Here is a 24,957-nt window from a genome sequence, read left to right on the forward strand (position 1 = left end):
GCCATCCATGGCTCTTCTTTTGAGAGTCCGGCAACGATGACATCGCACAAGACCAGCTAATCAATAGTTATTAGGGCTTATGGTCCAGCAGCCACAGATTACCAATATTGCAGATGGACTGCGTCCAACTCTAATGGTCTTTCTTGCTGATGTCTAGGTAGCAGTAGGGTTCGCATCCCCATGTACCATTTCTGTGACGTTTTTTTAATTTATTATTCTTTTTGCCAGTTAAGTTGGTGGTTGACAGCATTTAATAGTTGGGTTTCTTAAAGGGGGTTTCTAGGGCTACAAAATTTGTAACATTAGGCCATCAATATCAGATAGGAAGTGGCCCATTTCTCAGCAAAACCTTAGACCAGCAAAGTTCTGTAGTTTTGGTAGTGGCTTTACCTTGAATTTACAACATAAAGCAGCCCAGTTTCATTCTCTTGAGTAGGGATGAGCTGCCTTAATGCCAGGCACAACCGCTTCTAAAATATCGATACGGCATTTATTAAGCATCACTGTCCTGTTAATTTAGCCAGCTGACTAGTATGGGCAACCTGAGTTGGGTTCTCTAGGATCAGGTATTGATGATCTAGGGCGGTGTTCCCAAACTCCAGTCCTTAAGAGCCAGCAACAGATCACGTGTTTGGGATTTCTTTAGGATTGCACAAGTGATGGAATTATCGTCTGGGCAATACTAAGAAAATCCAGAAAACATCATCTGTTGGTGCATCTTGAGGACTGGAATTGGGGAACATTGGTCAAAAGGACAGAATATTAATTTTCTAGTCCTAGAAAACCCACTTAAAATGTAAGTAAACTTTTGGTTAATTATGTATATGTTTTATGGCCTTTAATTATGAGCAGATCAGTGGGCGTTTGGGTCCCGAGAACCCCACCGATTGCTGAAAAGACCCCTTAGAAGTGCCCAGCTCAGGAGACAGGAGAGCACCTCTCCTGTCTGAGAGATCACACACAGCGGAGTATGGATTTCGCACAGAACCTAAGCCTTTATATCCATACTCTGCTGTGCGTGAGCTCTCAGACAGAAGCAGTGCTCTCCTGTCTCCTGAGCTGGGCACGGTCTAAGAGATCTATTCAGCGAAGGGTTGGATTCTCAGGACCCAAATCACCACCGATCTGCTCAGAATTAAAGGCCCTGAAATACAGGGCGGGCCATTTATATGGATGCATCTAAATAAAATGGGAATAGTTGCTGATATCAACTTCCTGTTTGTGGCACATTAGTAAATGGGAGGGGGAAAACTTTTCCAGATGGGTGGTGACCATGGCGGCCATTTTGAAGTTGGCCATTTTGGATCCAACTTTATTTTTTTCAATGGGAAGAGGGTCATGTGACACATCAAACTTATTGAGAATTTCATAAGAAAAACAATGGTGTGCTTGGTTTTAACGCAACATTATTCTTTCATGAGTTATTTACAGCCATTGACATGTCGCAGAGGTTAACACGTGAGGAGCGGATAGAAATTGTGCTGATGTCTGGTGAATGCAGTACCCGGGTCATTGCAGCAGATTTCAATGCAAGACACCCTACGAGACCACCCATCTCCCATGCTACAGTTAGCAAACTGCTTGCCAAATTTCGTGAAACAGGTTCAGTGTTGGATTTGCCAAAATGTGGACGCAAGAAAACTGTCACTAATGAAGAAACATCAGTGGCTGTCCTAGCTTCATTCAGCAAGACCCCATAGCGTAGCACTCGCCGCAAGTCACTGGAGAGTGGCATCAGTCGAACATCCCTTCGGCAGATATTAGCTACTCACAAATGGCACCCTTACAAATTCCAGCCGCTGCAGCATCTCAACGAGGATGACCCAGATCAGCGCACTGAATTTGCAGAATGGGCAAAACAAAAATTGGAACAGGACCCTCAGTTTACACAGAACATTATGTTCAGTGATGAGGCAAACTTTTTTGTGAATGGTGAAGTTAACAAACAAAACCACCGCTATTGGTCTGACCCTAACCCACAGTGGATAGATCCCTCCATGACTGTTGGAACACAAAAATTGATGGTATGGTGTGGTATATGGGGTACAAAGATAGTGGGGCCATTCTTCATCAATGGAAACCTCAATGCCACTGGATATCTGAAATTGCTACATGATGATGTGTTGCCCTCTTTATTCACTGAAGATGGCACGTTCCCTGAGTTTTTCCAACAAGATGTTGCACCACCACATTATGGGTGTCAGGTCCGAGCATTCCTATATGAACAGTTTCCCGGAAAGTGGATTGGTCGACGTGGGCCAGTTGAATGGTCACCAAGGTCTCCCGATCTGACCCCCTTAGACTTTTATCTTTGGGGTCATCTGAAGGCAATTGTCTATGCTGTGAAGATACGAGATGTGTAGCATCTGAAACAACGGATACTGGAAGCCTGTGCTAGCATTTCTTCTGCGGTGTTGCTATCAGTGTGTCAAGAGAGGGAGAAGAGGGTTGCATTGACAATCCAACACAATGGGCAGCACCTTGAACACATTTTATAAGTGGTCATAAACTTGTACAAAACTCATGAAAGAATAAAGTTACATTAAAACCAAGCACACCATTGTTTTTCTTATGAGATTCTCAATAAGTTTGAGGTGTCACATGACCCTCTTCCCAGTGAAAAAAATAAAGTTGGATCCAAAATGGCCAACTTCAAAATGGCCGCCATGGTCACCACCCATCTGGAAAAGTTTTCCCTCTCTCATATACTAATGTGCCACAAACAGGAAGTTGATATAACCAACCATTCCCATTTTATTTAGGTTTATCCATATAAATGGCCCACCCTGTATATTTAAAAAAATATCCCAAACTTAACTTACTCTTAAAAGAACTATCCAGGTTGGGAGACCACTTTTTCCCTTCACCTTGCATGATCAGCAGTCCTTGCTATCAGCTATTACTGGAAGAGAGGGGAGCTTCTACATGATAAATACACTTAGTACATCTCTTGTCTCTCACTTATGGATTAATGTCCTAATAGGGCACATGGGAAAGTTGTGTAAAGCCGTCCCTATAATAGAATGGAATATATCTAGAAGTTCAGTGCTTGAGCTTGAGTACAGTAGTCTTGGCCTTCTGATGTTAGGTTGCTGCTTGTCACCATGGTTGACCTACTTTCTCATGTCTGATCCCATCAATATCCTACAAACTCTCCGATAGCAAAAGCGATGAATACGATAATAGCGTTGAGTAGTAAAAGATCCATTCTTCACATTTCTAGCTATACAACTGGCCTTTACCTCACGACGTCGGGGCTTTTCGGTATGAAACTAGCTTGTCTGGTTCTTCTACCCTTACTTTTTGTGATGAATCTGTCACTGAACCATGTTTTTTTTTTCTTCTGACCTTGCTACTGTGCCCACTGACCCTCCTTCATCTCCGTATTGTGCCTTGATTGAGGGGACGTGTCACTTGACATCACCTTACAGGACCCAACCCAACCTGTAGTGGATCCTATTGTCCCCACACATATGCCTCCTCGACTGCTCGCCTAACCAGTCTGTAATTCTTGACGTACTGATGCATCGTCTTTAAATCCCAGAACTATCGATGGCAACAGCATGTACTCCATACTCACATGAGGGTCATAACAGTGACTTTTAGGCATTAAACAGAGTGACCTCCTGCTCAGCAGGTGAAGGTGGCCAAGTAGACTTCATCCTATATATCATATATAGTAATTAAAGGGGTTGTCCAGTCACATATGATCCTCAGGACAGGTCATAAATATCAGACTGGTGATATTTTAGCTTTTCCATTACCCCTAAAGAGTAACTAAACTTTTTTTTATGATTTTGTCTAGCATGGAAAGTTATGAAACTTTGCAGATCACTTTATTAGGGGATTTATCTTCATTCCTGTAAAAAAATGACATGTACGTGGCTTCCAACCCCGTTCTTCCCCAGTATATTTGTCTATCTTCAGCTGCATTGATATCAGATCGTACTCCTTTGGAGTACAGATGATGGCAGTGATGGGTCAGCTCCTGTCTTATCAGTACAATCTCCTGCAGCAGCTTATCCCCAGAGTTAGAGAGATCCAGGGGTGCTGAGCTGACCCATCACTGCCATCATCTGTACTCCAAATGAGTATGTTCTGATATTAATACAGCTAAAGGCAGGAAAATAGATCGGAGAAACAAAACAAGGTTTGGAAGCAACTTACATGCTTTTTTTTCAGGTTTGAAGAATCCCCTAATAAAGTGCTTTGCAAAGTTTCATAACTTAGAATTGTAAAAAAATAAAAGTTTAATTACTTGTTAAAATATGTCATCAATTGTGGGTAGTCCAACACCGTGTACCCCACCAGTCAACTGTTTGCAGCTCCAACTGTGGACAGATGTACACAGTGTACAGCACAGCACAGTGTAGTGGCAGTTCTCAGATACTGCAGTTCAGCTACCATTCACTTCAACAGGATTACTACACGTTGTACAGAGCTGTGCTGTTCCGGCTCCCTACCCTTCTTATATCCGGCTCCAGTGTGAGCCCGAAACAGCTGACTAGCGGGGGGTGCAGGTGTCGGAACAATCTGGTATTGATGACCTGTCATTAATATCCAAGTCCTGAACAACCCCTTTAACAATTATGTGATTAATCAGACTGGCTCCGTACAGGAATGTGCGAATAAATGGGGTTTTCATGCGCCATTTTCAGGGTGGTGCTTGAAGATCATGCTGACATGTAAAAGGGTTTGCCGGTGCAAACGTGAGTGGGGTCTGTGGCCGCTCAAGTGGGCGAGATCTGTGGCCGCTATACAGTGAAGCCCCCAATGGGTGTTTAATATACTTCACATATATTAAACTGCAGAAGTTCAATCTCTCACCCTTGGAACCACCAATGATCTGCCAGAAAATCGACTCAATTTCAGGTACTGATCTGCCACGGATGTGGTGGGGCTGAGCAGCAGATCAGTGGGTCCAATCCTTGACTTTTCTGTGAGTAATCCGCAGAGATAACATGATCGATTTTTCAGCAGCACAAGCAAAAAATTTCCAGAGCAATTTTTTGCAACATGTAAGCGGATCGTTGGAAACCACAATCAAATGCATAGGGTTCGGATTGTCGCCAGCAAATATCAGCGCAGAATTGGAAATCTGCATCAAATCCAACGCGGATTTAGTATCGTACTGGGGGATTACTATTTCTGTAGCCACCCTCGTATTCTCTACAGAAAGTTCGAGGTTCACAGAAAACCATTAACTCTTGGGTGACCAAGCCCTACTCCGTAAGGTTGGAGATGCCGCGTCGTGTCGTCTCCGCTCCCGTTTTGGTTGTTTTCCGCGCACTCGCTGTGATACTCAGAGACCTGAACGAGAGGAACATTTGGCCACGAGAAAGAGGCTAAAAATTCCGTAAACCGAAACAACAACCCAGCACAGAGCAATCCGAGGAGCAGAACAAGCTGCATGTTTCCAGTAATGTCCTCTAACAAAAATCCACTTACAATAGGGGAAACTTTTTTTTGTCTTTCCCCCTTAACTCGTCAAGCAAACGTCAAGTTTACCAAACACTTTTTTCTTTAGAACAAGGTTTCAAAGGTATCCATTTCATAAGTGGTACTTACATCTGTCAGAGCGTCTCCATCCGACGCGGCTTAATGACCTCCCATTACGTGGCGTCCATGTGGAAGGAGACGAGGAAACAATGACGGCTGAAATGGAAAGGGATAAACATCAGTTTAATCCGTTCTTCTCGCCCCGATTACCTGACCGTGGTATCGGTAAAGATGACTATATTGTCTCGCCTTTTAAAGGGGTTGTTCACAGGCCGTTATAATGCAGGAGTTAATAAGAACCTCATTCCAGCCCCGCTGTTTTGGCGTTTAGGCTTCTGTTTACAATGGCTGCAAATGTCACAGCCCATATACCTGGCAATCACTGGCCGCAGTGGTATATGGTACCAGACCACTAGGGAAAGTGATTGGCTGCAGCCATCAAAACCTATAACCTATAACAATGTAAAAAGACCAGCGAGGAGGATTGGGATGCGGCATGGATGAAATGGGTTAATATAAATTATTTATTTTTAATCAGAGGTTTTCAGATATCGGAAAAACTGTGTCCGCCCCCCCCCCCCCCCGACTTAACTTTGTGAAAAAAAAATCTTTACTCACCCTCCCCGGGTCCAGCACTGAGTCTCTGCTGCTGTTCCAGATGTCTGCAGAGCTGATGTCATTTGGTGCTGCAGCCAATCAGTGAGCTGAGCGGATTGTGTCGTCGACTCAGGCAGAGGCACGGAGCTCGTTTATTGGTTGCAGTGCTGTCGATATGACGTCAGCGCTGCAGACAATAACAGACATCGGGACCTGCAGCAGAAGCTCAGTGCTGGACCCGGGGAGGGTGAGTAAAGTACAGTTTTGCTTGTTTGCTTTTTTTTAAACCAACAATCGTTGTCTAAAAGTGGAAAACCCCTTTAATGATTAGCTTACACCACATTTTGACAAAATTATCTGCCACATGTGACCAAAAAGCAGCGGAGGGAATCAAAGGAACAGCAGGGGGAGCCAATATACGTATGTAACAGTAATGTCTGGACACAGGAGCGCTTGTTTTTTTATTTTCCCAATTAAAAATAAAGATCTCACTGAAAAATCTCCTCTTTAATTGTGCAACTACTAGAAGGCATCAGGACCTACCCAATTCATCATCTGTCTATAAGAAGTCAAGTTAGATTACAACAGCCAGCGCCAAAATGAAGGTAACATCTAATACTGTGCTAAACGTTTCATTAGGTCCACGACCATGCTCAGTCTATATAAATATTATATATATATATATATATATATATATATATATATATATATATATATATGATCATTGTGCTAGCTTATCTGTTATTGGCAACTTTCTACCATTATACTCAGTCTTGATTCTTCATGGTGCAGCCCTCGGTGTAAAAGGAGAAGAACGTGTGACCTCTACGGGGAGGAATGATGATGTTCATGGCATATCGTATGAAGGATTGGAATACCCCTTTAAGCGACGGTTTTTGGTTCCAATTCCTAAACAACCCAATTTACCATAAAGTGGGAAAAAGTCCTTCGTGGCCCATGATGGCTATTGGATAATTCAGGAAATAACGTTACAATGCTGTCCGGTTACAATACTGAGAGTCCGGCTACTGGGAGAAAATGAACCTTATTCCGCCCAGGAGCTGCCGGATACAGTCACCGCTCATCACCACTACACCCTGTACTGTGATTATAGAGAGGTGCAGGCAAAGCTCCATGGGAGAAGAGAATACAAATTAGCTCTCCAATTTTCATACTTTTTTCCCGTGGAGCATTGCCTGTTAAACTAAATACTAAGTTCGTCCCTTTAAGTAGAACCAGTCCTTCTCCGTCCATTACAGACAGATGGGCTTGTGGGACACGAAAACACGTGGACAAGCAATTTTTTTTTGTCTCCTTTTTGTCTTTGGATGCATAATTGCAGTCCAGTCATCCATGATAATCTCTGACCTTCCAGAAAAATGGGAATTTTTGTACCCAAAGTTGTGGTCCTGCTCTGCACAAATAATGGAGCTTATTGAGTCCCTTGAGAATTAATAGGATGGTCTACACCGGCCACACAATCCCTACTACTAACACAGCTCTGTCCGAGCAGAACCACGCTGCAACGTTACTAGGTAGCCCGAAAAAGCACCAGAACCAAGACCATCAAGAATGTAAAGAGCGATAGCCTGATGTGCCAAGATGTCAGTGGTGATTTATTAAAAATATCAGTGGGGGGGTGATTGTTACTAGGGAAAATGTCAGAGGCCACAGGGTCACCCACTAATCTCTATATGTGGTGTATGGCAGTCAGCTGCTGGTATGTGTCATTAGCGTTGGACGGAAAACTCTTAGAGGGAATCTGTCAGTAGGATGAACCCTCCTAAGTCATCTATATGGCCATGCAGGTCACAGGAATAAAATGATACCTTGATATCTGCAATCCGATGTCTTATTCCTGAGAAATCCACATTTTTCTTGTATGTAAATGAGCTGTTAAGATCTATGGGTGGGACATAGATCTCCCTGAGAATCTGCCTCCAGAGATTATTTTATATGACAAGGGTGTTACTAGTGTGAGACATGTAGATCAGGAGAGTGGACTGTCAGTCATTGCATGTCTCACACTGGTAACACTCCCAGTCATTTAAAATACGCTTTGTATAAAGAAAAAGGCCTCCTTTTCCTTATACAGCGCCACTCTTGTTCATGCCTGATATTGCAGTACACAAGTAAATGGGAATGATCTGCAATACTAAATACGACCCTTAAGCTAAGAGGGGTTCTGTTTTAGGGAGAAGTCTTCTTTTCTAATTCCAGATACCCCTTTATGTTTCACATGCTGCCTTCAGGATTTTATAGGATGCTATGTTGTATGTGACGTTATTCTCAAGTTTGTTCCTCACATGTTGGGGCATTAGTTTCAGCACCGCTCAATAGTTATCGATACCTGATAAGAACATTTACTCTGGGTTTTCAGCTTATAATGGATCGGTCTTTTGCAGATATGATTGCCCGATGCCCTGTGCGCCGGTACGGGATGTCGCAGATCCTTTCATTCTTTTCCTGAACGGAATGGAAGTGGATTTCTCTCAGAAGTCCCGTCCTGGATGGGTGCGACTTATTTATTTTCCATATCTGCCTAACCTATTCTGTGATATGCAGTCTGGCATCGCTCTTGTCGGATCTGTTTGGCCAGTGGTATAGCCTGGAATTTGGAGATATTTTTCTGGCTAAATAAACACCTTTATCCAATGTTTTAATCGGCAACTGATTTTTTTTAAATGAAAGGAAAGTTACTTCTTAAGAAATTATGTTGGGATAGCTGAAAGAGCCTTGGCTCAACTATAAATGCTTAAAGGGGTAACCAGCGTAGAAAATCCATTTTGATACATAAATTCTATGTTAATACACAGGAGTCCTCTTTTCTGTCTTCTCGTAGAGTGGAGAGTGGTTACACAAGAATGTCTCCTGCTCTGGAGGACCTGTCCTGTCATGTCCTATCCATTGATGTGAATGGACATGGTGTAATACTTCCATTTCTCCAGTAGTGACGCTGCAGGGAAACTTAGGACATACTGCGATGTTTTCCAACAGATCATAGGTGATCACCGGAGGTCCTAACAGGAAGACACTTTACGACCCATGAAATATGCGAATATCTCCATGATTGTGTGCAACAGTGGCTCATATAAACCAGTCCTGGACGAGAAAAGCACTATTGGTACCAAATACAGATGTTTCAGAAGCCAAAGACCCCTTTAGAGTAATGCCACACGGCGTGGCTCAATGGCTCACAATTATGAAACTAAATCATGTGGCCACTGACCGGCTACGGGTTGGTGGAGTTTCAGCCATGAAGCCACCGTGTGGTCACACTCTTACATGAGCAGATAATCGGCTGAATGAATATTTATGAAAATGCTCGTTCCCAATCATTGACCCGTTGCACCGTACCACCGATCAGCCAACAAATAAGCAAAACGCTAGATCATCTGGTGATAGGATCGATTTTGCGGTCCTAAAATGATCTGTATAGTGAGCGGATCTCCCCATGTAGACATTGGTTGTGCTGACGAAATTATGCAAACTGTATGGAGTCCCTAAGGTTAATACTATCGTTCTTACAGTTTGCAAAGACCGGTGTAAAGCGGCTTTAAATGATCGCTGATCAACTTGTTTTAACTTCGATAGGGGCAGAAACCCAGTTTTAGTTTTTGAACTTAGTCAAGATAGCTGGTGGGTGGACCATTTAATTGCCCTCACCAATAGCTAGTAATACTTTTTGCAAGGTGGACACTTTGAGTGGATGCGGGGCAAGTTAGGTTACATCCACAGATACCTGCTGGGACACATTCATGATACCTGCCGATTCCTCCTACGTTCCGGCAGGTATCAGTGGACATGACATCACCTGTCTGCTCACCTTTCGATGCGGAAGCGAGCTAAGTGCTATAGCCATCCAAAAGGATCCTGAGTAAAGAAGGATAGTGATTACTCCACGTGATTCACTTTTCCAATATATACTAAATAATAAGGGGGATAGAAAGCATGGAGACTTATGAGACTTACTGAGCTCCCAGTGTTATACAGAGGCACCTAGAATTGGTACATGGTCCACCACACACCGTACTGTAGGGGTATTCTCCCTAGAACAGGAATGTCAAACTCAAATACACTGAGGGCCAAAATTAAAAATTTGGCAAAGTCGTGGGCCAACTAGTATACAGTAAAATGGGCCCCACACAGTCCTCCATACAGAATAATGGGCCCCACATAGTCCTCCATACAGTATAATGGGCCCCACATAGTCCTCCATACAGAATAATGGGTCCCACATAGTCCTTCATACACAATAATGGGCCCCACATAGTCCTCCATACAGAATAATGGGCCCCACATAGTCCTCCATACAGACTAATGGGCCCCACATAGTTCTCCATACACAATAATGGGCCCCACATAGTCCTCCACACAGTATAATGGCCCCACATAGTCCTCCACACAGAATAGTGGCCCCACATAGTCCTCAACACAGAATAATGGCCCCACATAGTCCTCGGTACAGAACAATTGTCCCACATAGTCCTCCATACAGTACAATGGCCCCACATAGTCCTCCATACAGTACAATGGCCCCACATAGTCCTCCATACAGTATTATGGGCACCACATAGTCCTGCATACAGAATAATGGCCCAACAATAAGTTGGGTGGTTCTGGTGTCGCTGGCCGAATAAAACCACCCTGTGGGCCAGATTTGGCCCATGGGCCAGAGTTTGACATGTATGCCCTAGAAGGACTTCCATTGGCACGGCCCATCTCTTGGAACCCTTTGAGATGTGAAGGAGTCTGGGCAGCAGTTACCAATAGAAGATCCTATCCTGAAAAATGTCCTGTTACCTCATGTAGTTGTAGAGGGGAGAGGGAATTAATACCTCGGAGTCTGGCTCTCATTAGCAGCTCATCTGATTTACTATTTAACAAATTCCTATTTAATGAACTACCCACTTTCACAATGTGAGACTGCGGCTCTGTGAGCGAAAAACAAGAATCCCCTTCTAAGGAGCCGGGGAATATTATGTGACTTATTGTGGGTTAATTATTCATAAGAACTGAAAATCACACCATGGGGCCATGTAATCGGTCACAGAGACCCCAATGTGTGCAGACTGTAGACATGATGACAACCAATAAGTCTATATATAAATATAGGCCAACCAATAGAGACTGGATATATAGGCTGAACAATAAAGGCTGTATACCATATAGTCCGAAATTGACTGGGAAATAGTATATATAGTAAGTCTTGGTGCCTGTGGTCTCAACCGATGGACTGCCGGTGGTCAAAAAGGTTGTGTTCACCAAGACTTTTTTTTTTTAAGTAGTTAAAAACCACAGATTTTTCAATCAGGAACTGCTACTTTTTGGGAAGTTTTTGCTTTCCTGAAGTGGTTTTGAAGTGTTCTTTTCAGCCTTTTGATTGGACAGTGCCTAGTCCGAAGAGGTTTCCTTAAGTGACACATATTTTCTTTATTCCACCCGGTGTTCTTCTCTTTAGGAGAAAACAAAACCTTAAAAACCTCATAGGAACAAAGTGGGTTTTCTGTATAAATGACATTTGAGTAGTTTTTGAGGAGGCTTTTGGAAAGGATCCACAATTCATCAAACTGTTTTTACTAGAAAACTGGAATAAAGCGCTTTGAAAAACCAAATTTTTGCACAACGCGGAGTTGCACAACAATTTTGTATCTTTTGAATTTTTTTCACGCCAGCTAAAAGTCCAGCGATGTATCACTTACTGGGCTTTGTTTTGCTGTTTCAATACAATCAGTGTTTTAACAGCAGGAGATTATCACTACAGGACTATGTGTCTCATGCCTCCTTGTCCAACCACGCACCCAGCACTGATTGGTAGCTTTCTGTCACTATACAGTGTATACAGAAAGCAGCCAATCAGTGGTGTGGGCGGGGTTATACACAGCTCAGCATTCCGAGCACTACTAAATCTGCAGCAGAGAAAACTGTGATTCTATCACAACTGCTGCACCCAGTAAACTATGTGATATATCACTGGAATCAGGGTCTCTGTCTCTACATCATGACACTGTCAGATTCCCTTTAAGTGGCTTGCATCTAATAATAAATTCAGAACATTTTTTTTCTGCATGGCTCTGAAGAATGGTGTATGAGATGCCAGTCTGAATGAATTAGAGGCATAATTATTTGGACCCCACACCACCCACCCTTATGATAAACTCTTAAACTGTCTTACCTAAAAAAAAAATAAGTTCTGGATTACGTAGGCTCTGCTCAAATGCCCACGCCAGCTGCAGAAGAGTAGTAAAGAGACGGCGTCAAAGATGGGGCGCAGTGAAGAAATGCAGTAATATAGTCACATTGTGATCTTTCATAAGCAAGCTATACTATGTTATGGTAGTCAATGGCCCACCCATCTTATTGCCCACCCATTCCTGGCTGCAGGAATTTCCCAGGTTTAGTGTTTGATATGAGGCCCAATAGTTGCTCAGTATCTTGGTTGTGGACGCTGGTTGCTTCCAGATCGAAGGTCTCAATATGTTTATTTCCAAGTGGCCAAAAGTCTGTTGTTGATATCTTTTAACTAAAGGGTTAATGGGCAGATATTCTCGCCTTTCTAGATTTGCTTCTTGGAAACCTTCGAGCATGTGGGTCCAAAAATGCATTATTTTTAGGCTATAGAAAAATCTATCAGTTCTTTGACATACAGAATGCACCTGCCATCACTCAAACTTGACAGTGCAAATATATTGTTCTTCCACTGTGCCGAACGCTACAGTCCTCCGAGAAAGAGTGGGGATCTCCATTAATAATCATGATCGATGCTCCGGCTGACAGAAGACGATGTAGTGCACGCAGCAAATTTCAGGTTTGGTGGAGAATGCTGTCTAAATTTCAGTGCCTGAGTCACAATTATAAAGCAAACAGCCCACGGGTATAAGAAGCAGACATGGGAAAGGAGCGCAGCTTATTTGCTTAAAGATACATTAACACCAAAAATATAAACTGTAAACGTGTTGGAACGGATGTGTTCACATAGCTGGATAACAAAGGAGTGGCAGTGCCTCCGGTAATGCTGCGGCTACGCTGGTGATAAAGGTTGGGGTCAACAGCAGGGCTCTCTGATACGGTCAATGATAAAGAAGGACTCCAACGGCAAAAAGATGGAACACTGGTGCCTAGTCCATGCTGTAATCCAATGCCAAGTCCAAATTCCTTGTAGGACAGATTTGGGACATAACCCTTCATTGTCTCCGGAGAGTAGTCAGAACAGAGCCTCCTCCTTTTCATGGACCTAATGGTCTACGTCGGTGGTGGTGTATACATCTGCTTCAGGTCTCGGCACACAGGATGATGATATGCTGTAGTCTGCCATTGTATGCTTAGACATTTGCTGTGTACGTCCATGTCATGACAACTTATGGGGATAAAAGTTTGGAAGGTTCTTCAGTCCGGAAAGTCTAGAAGGTTCTTCTGTCTGGAAAGTTTGGAAGGTTCTTCAATTCAGAAAGTTTGGAAGGTTCTTGAGTCCAGTGAACAAAGCGCACCACCAAATTTTTATTTTTCATAATCATACCCCCTTTTTCATTTAGTTCCCACCATAAACCAAAAGAAAAATTGTTCTACAAAATATCTCACACATATAATATCTCACACATATTATATCAACTTTATTAAATATAAAATATCATGAGGGATTTTGTTAAAAAAACAGAATAGCTCAATGGAGGGCTAACAACAAACTTCCAAAGGCTATAAACAGCATACAGTTAGTATGCCCCAGAACATTCACTAGTGGCTATTATATACAACAAATAGAAGAGTATAGGATGCAAACTTACATAGTAATGTTGTAGAGTGGACCCCTGTTAGGTTTGTAGCCCTGCGCCCCAACGTGCGTTTCATCCAGCTTTATCAGGAGGCGTTTTTTTAACAAAATCTGTTATGATATTTTATATTTGATAAAGTTGATATATTGGTGAGATCTTCTGTAGCACAATTTTTCTTTTGATTTACCTCGTGATACTTCGTTGCATCTCTCTTAATCAGCCAGATACTTTTGGTTATAGGAATATTGGTTGGTCCTAATCACATTTCCACCATGCTACTTCCCCACCCAATGAATGTGCGTTTGGAAGCTGGGGCTATGTCTGATGATAGAGAATCCCAGGATTAAGCTGAAGAAACCTTCCAAAAAAGCTACTTTGGGGGTGGTTTTAGTCTTCTACAGGGAGATTTGGCAACTCTTCCAAGAGTCCAGGGAGATCACCTTTTTTTTTTCCTACTGGACAATTTATGAGATATGATACTGACGATTAAAAGTAATTTATAAAAAAGTAAACCAATATCCAGCGTGTTTTACCCTAGACCTTGTACGTGGTGGTCTTGGCCATGTTCCAGACTATGAAATGTAGAGAGGTAGAGCACTTATTACAATGTACGTTCTAGAATCTAGATCATATGATTCTGCCATGATGGTAGACAAGTGTTAATAAATAAAGTGGTCGGGTTAAATGTCCAGGGCTCCATCATGAAGTCGGAACTCAGTATCACATTGTTGTGGGACAGAAAGTGTTAAGTGTGTTTTGGATTTCTAAAAAAAAAAAGAGAAAGCTCAAGGAGGAAGTGATATTAATGAAGCGTTGAATGACAAACAGCGTCCTGGTCTCCCTGTCTCTCCTGTAACCTCAGGTGACAGGTCTGGAATGCTCCTGTGTCATGCTTTTCCACAGGTTAACTCATTCAAGGCTAAGCCATGATAAATTTCCAACCGTAAATGATTAATATACCAAAAACACCAAAATTCCTACCTACTGTGAAAGAGCCAATCTGTAATATCTAGCTTTTAAAAGGACATCTTGTCAAAGGCAACCTGCCTGGGTGACCGGCTCATCGTGCCGGGTCCTGCTCCAGGCACCAAGGTAAAGCACTTATTTAGGCCAGAGAAACTACATGCAGTCAAGCATTTTACCTGCAGATGAGTGGCCCCCTTTATATCTGATAAGACCGCCCCTCTGACTTCATTTTGTGATCTACTCCGTGCTTTGGATCCCTATTACCTAAATTGGAAGTCATCTTTTTTTTCTTTCAAAAACTGATTTTTTTGCCCTGTTACGTCCTTAAAAGTTGTACACCTTTGCACAATTTTTTTTATTGGTCATTCGATTCCGAAATGCAAAGTTAAGCAATTTGCTAAATAGTCTTCATTAAAAACGTTCTACCATTTCGCTGCTGCAGAGTGTCCAAGTCCTTTTATCTAGGGGACTTCTCTGCAAAATCTGCACAAATGAGAAAGCACTCCTGCTAATGATGGTGTTCTCTGCTCTCCCTTCTCTCAATGTTAGAAATGGCAGGAGGAGGGGAGGAGGCTGTAGACTAATATTCACTGTGGAAAGGGGGAAAAGTATCAACAGTAGATAAGGGAGGGGTAGAAAACGAAAATTAGGAAAGAGCATGAAGAGGATAAAAGTGCAGGATAGAAGCTGGGCTGATATAGGAGATAATAAAGACAACACCACTCGGCATACACAGAAACCTCACATACAGTCTATGTTACAGGGAGGGACACACAGAGTTCAAGTCCAGCCTATATTACTGTGGGAAATATATAAACCTCACATCCAACCTACATTGCTGGAAGTAATACACAGAGCTCACATCCAGTCTATATTACTGGGAGGGACACACAGACCTCACATCCAGCCTATATTACTGGGAGAGACACATAGACCTCACATCCAGCCTATATTACTGGAAGCGACCCACATACCTCACATCCAGTCGAAATTACTGGGAGTGACATATGTAACTCGCATTTAACCATATATTTCTGGGAGGGACACACAGAGCTCACATTTAGCCTACATTACTGGGAGTGACATGTGCATTCAGCCTATATAACAGGGGGATGATAACACAGACTTAACATTCAACCTATATTCCTAGGAGAGACACACAGAGCTCACATCCAGCTTGTATTACTGGGGCAGGCACACAGACCTCACATCCAGCTTGTATTACTGGGACAGGCACACAGACCTCACATCCAGCCTGTATTACTGGGATGGACACTCCCACAAGAGAAAAACCTGAAACCTGGAGTAGGCTGCAATCTACATATTAGGGTGTCTGGAAATAAATGAAGATTGCAGACTGAAACTTCCAATGCAATGAAATGTGTAATTCTATTAACTAAAGGTACCCACTATATGTAACAAACCATCCCCCCCCTTTCAATGTCAAAAGTGTCCATAGTTTTCCATAGGATCAGAACTTCAACTATGAAAGGAGTCCTAACAAAAAAAAACAACCCATAAGATCCAACCTTCTCAATGAACAACCCATGTGGAGCTGACAGTCGAGCTGATGTTGTGGTTTATATCTTTTTGGACAGTTTTATAAATAACCTATTGGTGGGCTCTAGGTGCAGCCTCCAGACACTGTGTATAACACATTCACTTCACACAGTCATCTTAGACTTGAAACCTTTCAAGACTCCATGTGGAACATTATCTTTCTTGTACAAGGTGTTACGGTTGAACGCTTCAGGTGACACTTAAGCACTATGGGACGGAACATGACACAGGGACTCTGGAGTTTTTGGATCCTCGTGCCATTCTCCGCCCTCTCGGACTCTCCATTAGTCGTAACTAGGTGTATGAGTTTTGCCTATTATTTAAAGTCTCCTTTAAAGGTAACTTATCACATAGTTACATTTATGTACATTTGCTATCACAGTGGAATCTTTCCTGGTGAGAAATGTATAAGTGAGTTATCTGAATTTTAAGAGAAGGGTACAGCCGGGACCAGCTGCTTGGAAAGCATCGCCAAACGGCGCGCGAATTTGTTTCATTTGTTTATCCTAGGGTATCACAAGAAAGAAGACAGACATCAAGTCAGCAGGGACAAGCAGCAGCATGGCAGATGTGACAACCTACATGGTGAGCTGCAACATGTGCTACATGTTCACAGATCGAGCAGAAGCTGAAACCAACTTCACCTGCCAGAAGTGTAGACTACTGGCTCTTTTGGAAGAAAAGGTGCGGGGACTGGAAGAAAGAATTGCGACATTAAAACTCATCAAGGAAAATAAAGACTTCCTGGACAGAACAGAAGCGTCACTACTGGTCACGGAAAGTGAAGGAAGCGTCAGAGAACCTCCAGAGGCAGACAAGTGGAGGCAAGTGACCAAAAGAAGCAAGAAGACCATGGAGACACCACCAACCACACAACTGAGAAACAGATTCCAAGGACTTGTGGAGGACGAAGATGGCACACCTAAGGATGAGGAACTACCAGCAAGCAAAAAAGAAAAGAGTACCCAGAAACACCCAGAAGCGACAAGAAAAAGGACAGCCAAGAAGGGAAGAAGAGTGGTGGTGGTGGGAGACTCACTACTGAGAGGAACAGAAGCAGCTATCTGCAGACCGGACATAACCGCAAGAGAAGTATGCTGCCTCCCAGGGGCGAAGATCAAGGATGTTACCGATAGGATACCAAAGCTCATCAGTCCCAAGGATGTCCACCCATTTCTTTTGATACATGTTGGCACCAATGACACGGCAAAGAAGGACCTACCGACAATCTGCAAGGACTTTGAAGCATTGGGGAAGAAAGTAAAAGAACTGGATGCGCAGGTAGTTTTTTCTTCTATCCTTCCAGTAGACGGGCATGGCGTCAGGAGATGGAACAGGATCCTTGATGTGAACAACTGGCTGAGACGATGGTGCAGACAATAAGGATTTGGATTCCTGGACCACGGTGTGAATTACCTCTATGATGGACTCCTTGCCAGAGACGGACTACACCTCAACAAACCTGGGAAACACACATTCGCCAGGAGACTCGCAACACTCATCAGGAGGGCGTTAAACTAGAAGAAGAGGGGACGGGAAGAAAAACGCCGGACACGAACATGCAACCAGAGAACATACTAATGAAAGATATGAAGTGCGACAAAGAAGGTCCAAGACAAGATACTTGGAAGGGAGGTAAGAAAATTTCTAATACAATCCACAGGGAGAAGATTGGAACAAAACAAAATCGTGTAAACTGCGTGCTAGCAAATGCCAGGAGCCTGACAAACAAGATGGATGAACTGGAAGCAGAAATATCTACAGGTAACTATGACATAGTGGGAATAACCAAGACATGGTTGGATGAAAGCTATGACTGGGCAGTTAACTTACAGGGTTACAGTCTGTTTAGAAGGGATCGAAGAAATCGGAAAGGGGGTGGAGTCTGTCTATATGTAAAGACGTGTCTAAAGCCTACAATACGGGAGGATGTATGGGAGGGAAATGAGGAGGTCGAGTCCTTATGGGTGGAGATACATGGGGCAAAAAACAATAATAAAATTATCATAGGAGTCTGTTATAAACCACCAAATATAGCAGAAGCCACGGAAAGTCTATTAATGAGACAAATAGACGAAGTAGCAAAAAATAACGAGGTGATTATTATGGGGGACTTCAACTACCCCGATATAGACTGGGAAACCGAAAGCTGTAGATCTCAGAAAGGAAACAGGTTTCCGTCAATTATCAAAGACAATTATTTGTCACAACTTGTGCAGGAACCAACTAGAGGGACGGCCCTTTTAGACTTAATATTAACTAACAGGCCAGACAGAATAACTGAGGTGCAGGTCGGGGGGCACCTGGGAAATAGTGACCACAACATTATACAATTCCACATGTGCTTCAGTAGGGTGCCCAGCAAGGGAGTCACAAAAACACTGAACTTCAGGAGGGCAAAGTTTGATCAGCTAAGAGATGCCCTTCACCTTATAGACTGGGATAGTATCTTCAGTAATAGGAGCACGAATAGAAAATGGGAAATTTTCAAAACAATCCTACATAGTCACTGTAGAAGGTACATACCTTATGGGAATAAAAGGGCTAGGAATAGGAGGAAGCCAATGTGGCTAAATAAGGAAGTCAAGAGGGCAATGAAAAACAAAAAAAGGGCTTTCGGTAAACTTAAACAAGAAGGCAGCGAGGAAGCGCTAATATCTTATAAGGAAAAAACAAAATCTGTAAGAAACAAATAAGAATGGCAAAAGAGGAGACAGAGAGACTAATTGCCAAGGAAAGTAAAATGAATCCCAAACTGTTCTTTAACTATATAAACAGTAAAAGGATTAAAACTGATGGCGTTGGCCCATTGAAAAATAACCTGGGTAAAATCATAGAGGGCGATGAGGGTAAAGCAAACCTACTCAATAGCTTCTTCTCCACTGTTTTCACAAAAGAAAACAATTTATCGGAGGAAATGCAAAGTGATAAAGTAAACCCTCCGCTAAATATCACCCACCTAACCCAGGAGGAAGTTCAGAAACGCCTAAATAATATCAAAATAGACAAGTCACCAGGCCCAGATGGCATACACCCCCGGGTACTAAAAGAATTAAGTAATGTGATAGACAGGCCGCTGTATCTTATATTCAAGCACTCTTTATGGACAGGGACTGCCCCACTAGACTGGCGCCAAGCAAATGTGGTACCAATATTCAAAAAGGGGTCTAAAAGTGACCCTGGGAACTATAGACCAGTCAGCTTAACATCTGTTGTGGGTAAATTGTTTGAAGGATTTCTTAGAGATGCTATTGTAGAATATCTTAATGATAATAACTGTCTAACTCCATATCAACATGGATTCATGAGAGATCGCTCCTGCCAAACAAACCTGATCGCCTTCTACGAGGAGGTGAGCTCACAGCTGGACCGGGGAGAGTCAGTGGATGTTGTATACCTTGACTTCTCCAAAGCGTTTGATACCGTGCCACACAAAAGGTTGGTATATAAAATGAGAATGCTTGGTCTGGGGGATAATGTGTGCAAGTGGGTAAATAGCTGGCTGAGTGATAGAAAGCAGAGGGTGGTTATCAATGGAGTAAGCTCAGGGTGTGTCAGGGTTACTAGCGGGGTGCCTCAAGGGTCTGTCTTGGGCCCTATATTATTTAATATATTTATTAATGATCTAGTGGAAGGGTTGCATAGTAAAATAGCAATATTTGCAGATGATACTAAACTTTGTAAAGTAGTTAATACAGATGAGGATAGGGCACAGCTACAGGAGGATTTAGATAAATTGGGGAGTTGGGCCAAAAAATGGCAAATGGGGTTCAATGCCGATAAATGTAAGGTCATGCACATGGGAAAGAAAAACAGCAGTCACCCATACATATTAAATGGGAAACCGTTGGGGAAATCTGACATGGAGAAGGACCTGGAAGTCTTGGTTAATAGCAAATTAAATTGGAGTGCCCAGTGTCAGGCAGCAGCTGCGAAGGCAAATAGAGTCATGGCATGCATCAGAAGAGGAATAGGGGCATATGATGAGAACATTGTTCTTCCTCTGTATAAAGCGCTGGTAAGGCCGCACTTAGAATATTGTGCACAGTTCTGGGCTCCAGTGCTCAGGAAAGACATATTGGAGCTAGAGAGGGTACAAAGGAGGGCGACTAAGGTAATAAAGGGAATGGAGGGACTAGAATACCCAGAGAGGTTGTCAAAATTAGGCCTATTTACATTGGAAAAGAGAAGGCTTAGGGGAGACCTCATAAACATGTATAAATACATCAGGGGGCAGTACAGAGATCTCTCCCATGACCTGTTTATACCAAGGATGGTGACAAAGACGAGGGGGCACTCTATGCGTCTGGAGGAAAGGAGGTTCCTGCACCAGCATATAAGGGGATTCTTTACGGTCAGAGCCGTGAGACTCTGGAACTCTCTGGGAGAGGAAGTGGTGATGTCCAACTCACTTAATGAGTTCAAGAGAGGCCTGGACGCCTTTCTTGAGAACAATAAAATTACATCTTATGCTTAGTGATAGTTAATTAATCCAGATTGGTGTCGGGAAGTGAATTTTTTCCTCAATGATGTCAATTGGCCTATACCGCATGTTTTTTTTTTTTTGTTTGTTTTGTTTTTTTTTTGCCTTCCCCTGGATCAACGCTGCGGAATAGCTGCAGTGCACAAGAAATATGCTGAACTGGATGGACGCTTGTCTTTTTTCGGCCTTATAAACTATAACTATATATGTTGTGCCTTATTCACATGCAAACTCTATGTATAATCCGAGCCATGTATGCTGCAAAAAATGCTCCTTGTTTTTACACAGTGTACTTTTAGTTTCATGGAGAACAATGTGATCACCTTATAGGAACTAACTTTTCTCACTGGTGGTGAATTTACTTATATTCATTCCATCCGTGCTGTAATAGAAATCGGCGATATGCATTGGCTTTCTGATGGGAGTTATGATTACTCTCATTGGCAAGCAAAGTTGCAAGCTAAAGCACTGAGGAGACGCATCGCAGCCTAGAGCGGTCTATACACATTTGATAGTTGTCGCCTAACATTTGACGGACGGCTTTTCCTCCTGACCCCCTTTATGACCCACGCTTGCTTAACCTAACGTGCATTTTCAGTTGGCAGAGGGGGAAAAAATTCTACTAAACACGTCTGGTGGTAGCAAAGGAGGACTAAAGAATCAAGCAGAACTAAAGGTTCGGACATGTTAAAATCTATTAGAACTAAAAGATCGGGCATGTTGAAATCCAGTAGAACTAAAGGATCGGACATGTTGAAATTCAGTAGAACTAAAGGATCAGACATGTTGAAATCCAGTAGAACTAAAGGATCAGACATGTTGAAATTCAGCAGAACTAAAGGATCGGACATATTGAAATCCAGTAGAACTAAAGGACTGGACATGTTGAAATCCAGTAGAACTAAAGGATCAGACACGTTGAAATTCAGTAGAACTAAAGGATCGGACATGCTGAAATCCAGTAGAACTAAAGGATCGGACATGTTGAAATTCAGTAGAACTAAAGGATCAGACATGTTGAAATTCAGTAGAACTAAAGGATCAGACATGTTGAAATTCAGTAGAACTAAAGGATCAGACATGTTAAAATCTATTAGAACGGAAGGATCGGACATGTTGAAATTCAGTAGAACTAAAGGATCAGACATATTGAAACCCAGTATAACTAAAGGATCGGACATGTTGAAATTCAGTAGAACTAAAGGATCAGACATGCTGAAATCCAGTAGAACTAAAGGATCGGACATGTTGAAATTCAGTAGAACTAAAGGATCATACATGTTGAAATCCATTAGAACTAAAGGATCGGACATGTTGAAATTCAGTAGAACTAAAGGATCGGACATGTTGAAATTCAGTAGAACTAAAGGATAAGACTCGTTGAAATCCAGTAGAACTAAAGGATCGGACATGCTGAAATCCAGTAGAACTAAAGGATCGGACATGTTGAAATTCAGTAGAACTAAAGGATCAGACATGTTGAAATCCAGTAGAACTAAAGGATCAGACATGTTGAAATCCAGTAGAACTAAAGGATCAGACATGTTGAAATTCAGCAGAACTAAAGGATCGGACATATTGAAATCCAGTAGAACTAAAGGATCGGACATGTTGAAATCCAGTAGAACTAAAGGATCAGACACGTTGAAATTCAGTAGAACTAAAGGATCGGACATGCTGAAATCCAGTAGAACTAAAGGATCGGACATGCTGAAATCCAGTAGAACTAAAGGATCGGACATGTTGAAATTCAGTAGAACTAAAGTATCAGACATGTTGAAATCCATTAGAACTAAAGGATCGGACATGTTAAAATCCATTAGAACTAAAGGATCGGACATGTTGAAATCCATTAGAACTAAAGGATTGGACATGTTAAAATCCATTAGAACTAAAGGATCGGACATGTTGAAATTCAGTAGAACTAAAGGATCGGACATGTTAAAATCTATTAGAAGGGAAGGATCGAACATGTTGAAACCCAGTATAACTAAAGGATCAGACATGTTGAAATTCAGTAGAACTTAAGGATCAGACATGTTGAAATCCATTAGAACTAAAGGATCAGACATGTTGAAATTCAGTAGAACTAAAGGATCCGACATGTTGAAACCCAGTATAACTAAAGGATCAGACATGTTGAAACCCAGTATAACTAAAGGATCGGAAATGTTGAAATCTAGTAGAACTAATGGATCGGACATGTTGAAATTCAGTAGAACTAAAGGATCAGACATGTTGAAATCCAGTAGAACTAAAGGATCGGACATGTTGAAATTCAGTAGAACTAAAGGATCGGACATGTTGAAACCCAGTAGAACTAAAGGATCGGACATGTTGAAATTCAGTAGAACTAAAGGATCGGACATGTTGAAATCCAGTTAGAACTAAAGGATAGGACATGTTGAAATCCAGTAGGACTAAAGGATCGGACATGTTGAAATCCAGTAGAACTAAAGGATCGGACATGTTGAAATTCAGTAGAACTAAAGGATCGGACATGCTGAAATCCAGTAGAACTAAAGGATCGGACATGTTGAAATTCAGTAGAACTAAAGGATCAGACATGTTGAAATTCAGTAGAACTAAAGGATCGGACATGTTGAAATTCAGTAGAACTAAAGGATCGGACATGTTAAAGTCAAGTAGAACTAAAGGATCAGACATGTTGAAATTCAGTAGAACTAATGGATTGGGCATGTTGAAACCTGATGGACGGAGAGTTGGAAAACCCCCAATATACATACTGAAGTGTAATTCTTAACAAAAAATGTAAAGCACATACTGCATTGCACTACTGTATTCAATGTATAATATATTTTAGGAGTTGGAGTCGGTCTATTTTATACCGACTCCACTAAAATGGACACCGACTCCATCTTCACAGCCCTGGTAGGGGCACAGGAAACTTTCCGAAAGTTCTGGATTTGGGAGGTTCATTTGGCACAGGTGAGATTTGCCAAGACTTCCATGAGTTTGGGAGGTCTTCCCTTATTCCGGGAGCCTACAGGACGTTCCGAGAGAGTTGACCAATGTGACCTTCATTATTGGCAAGCAAAGCACCCCAAGACCATAGTGGAGCAAGGATGTCCAGGTGGACATATCTTGTATTACTACTTCGGGTCTGGAAGTTGCAGGATCAAACCCTCCTCCGTCAGGGAGTATGAAGTCTCCCAATTATTACAGCAAATAGTATGAGTCAAGCTTGTCAGCCTGTACCCACCCGATCCACTAGCCTTCATGCCAATTAGACTTTACTGGTCCAACCTTGCTGGGACATGGTCCTGAGAAGTGACTGTCAGATATGTCAGGCAGGTGAACCTAATAGTTCGGCTTACAGCAGATCTAAATGCCATGTAAAGAATAGGAATTACAGAAGAGGGTGAGGAGGGACAAAACCAAGTAGGAAATCTGGAGATTTATAGGTTTAAGTAGGATTTCAGCCACCCCCACATGCACTGGCTATTAGCCTTAGTAACTTGTGAAGCGTTAACATAATCCGCAATTCTTTTCAACTTTCTAAAATCCAGAATTTGAGGGGCTGGGGAGGGTGTTGCTGCTAAAGCACAGAAGAAAAAGGATAACGATGAATCATATTAATCTCACCGCCAAATTTTGAGGAGGTCGCATCCTGTCATAGCCCGTACACAACGCATTACGTCTCGCCTGATGGAGAAGTGGTTGCAATACAGTTGTGGGATCCTGACAAAAATATATCCCATTATTAAATCCCATTTAAATACAGTGCAACGTGCTTCACTTGTGGATTTTCAGTGCATAGTGCACATTCAATCCGTTTTGAGGCCCCAAACTTTGTTTTGAGGCCAAGGTACAAATGTTACCTCTGAAACCAGTATAATTACACCTGTGGACCACCTAAATAGTCACTTGTATTAATAAGCGTTTACTCATCCGGTGACTAACCCAATCACAACAAAACTGCAAAATACTTTAATTCACATCAATTTGTGTTAATAAAGTGTCAGCCACCAGATGTCCCCCCTTATATGTAACCTGTTCTTGCTGTTGGAAGTGGGGGGTGGTCTGTGCATGTCTCTACAGGAAGTGGGGGGTGGTCTGTGC

The 24,957-nt window shown here is 42.3% G+C and overlaps 1 long non-coding RNA gene across 1 annotated transcript in view; it reads right to left on the reverse strand.

The window, feature by feature from the left end:
- LOC141272161 (uncharacterized) overlaps positions 1-24,957 on the reverse strand; it is a 128,631-nt gene that overhangs the window by 27,247 nt on the left and 76,427 nt on the right. Inside the window, exon 2 of the long non-coding RNA XR_012321984.1 lies at positions 5,569-5,655. This is a non-coding gene — a long non-coding RNA (uncharacterized lncRNA). The remainder of the gene's footprint in view (positions 1-5,568; positions 5,656-24,957) is intronic.

This window comes from Phyllobates terribilis, unplaced genomic scaffold (genome assembly GCF_046119375.1).
Source record: "Phyllobates terribilis strain yellow unplaced genomic scaffold, ASM4611937v1 Scaffold_5__5_contigs__length_657084704, whole genome shotgun sequence".
In the NCBI taxonomy this organism is placed as follows: domain Eukaryota; kingdom Metazoa; phylum Chordata; class Amphibia; order Anura; family Dendrobatidae; genus Phyllobates; species Phyllobates terribilis.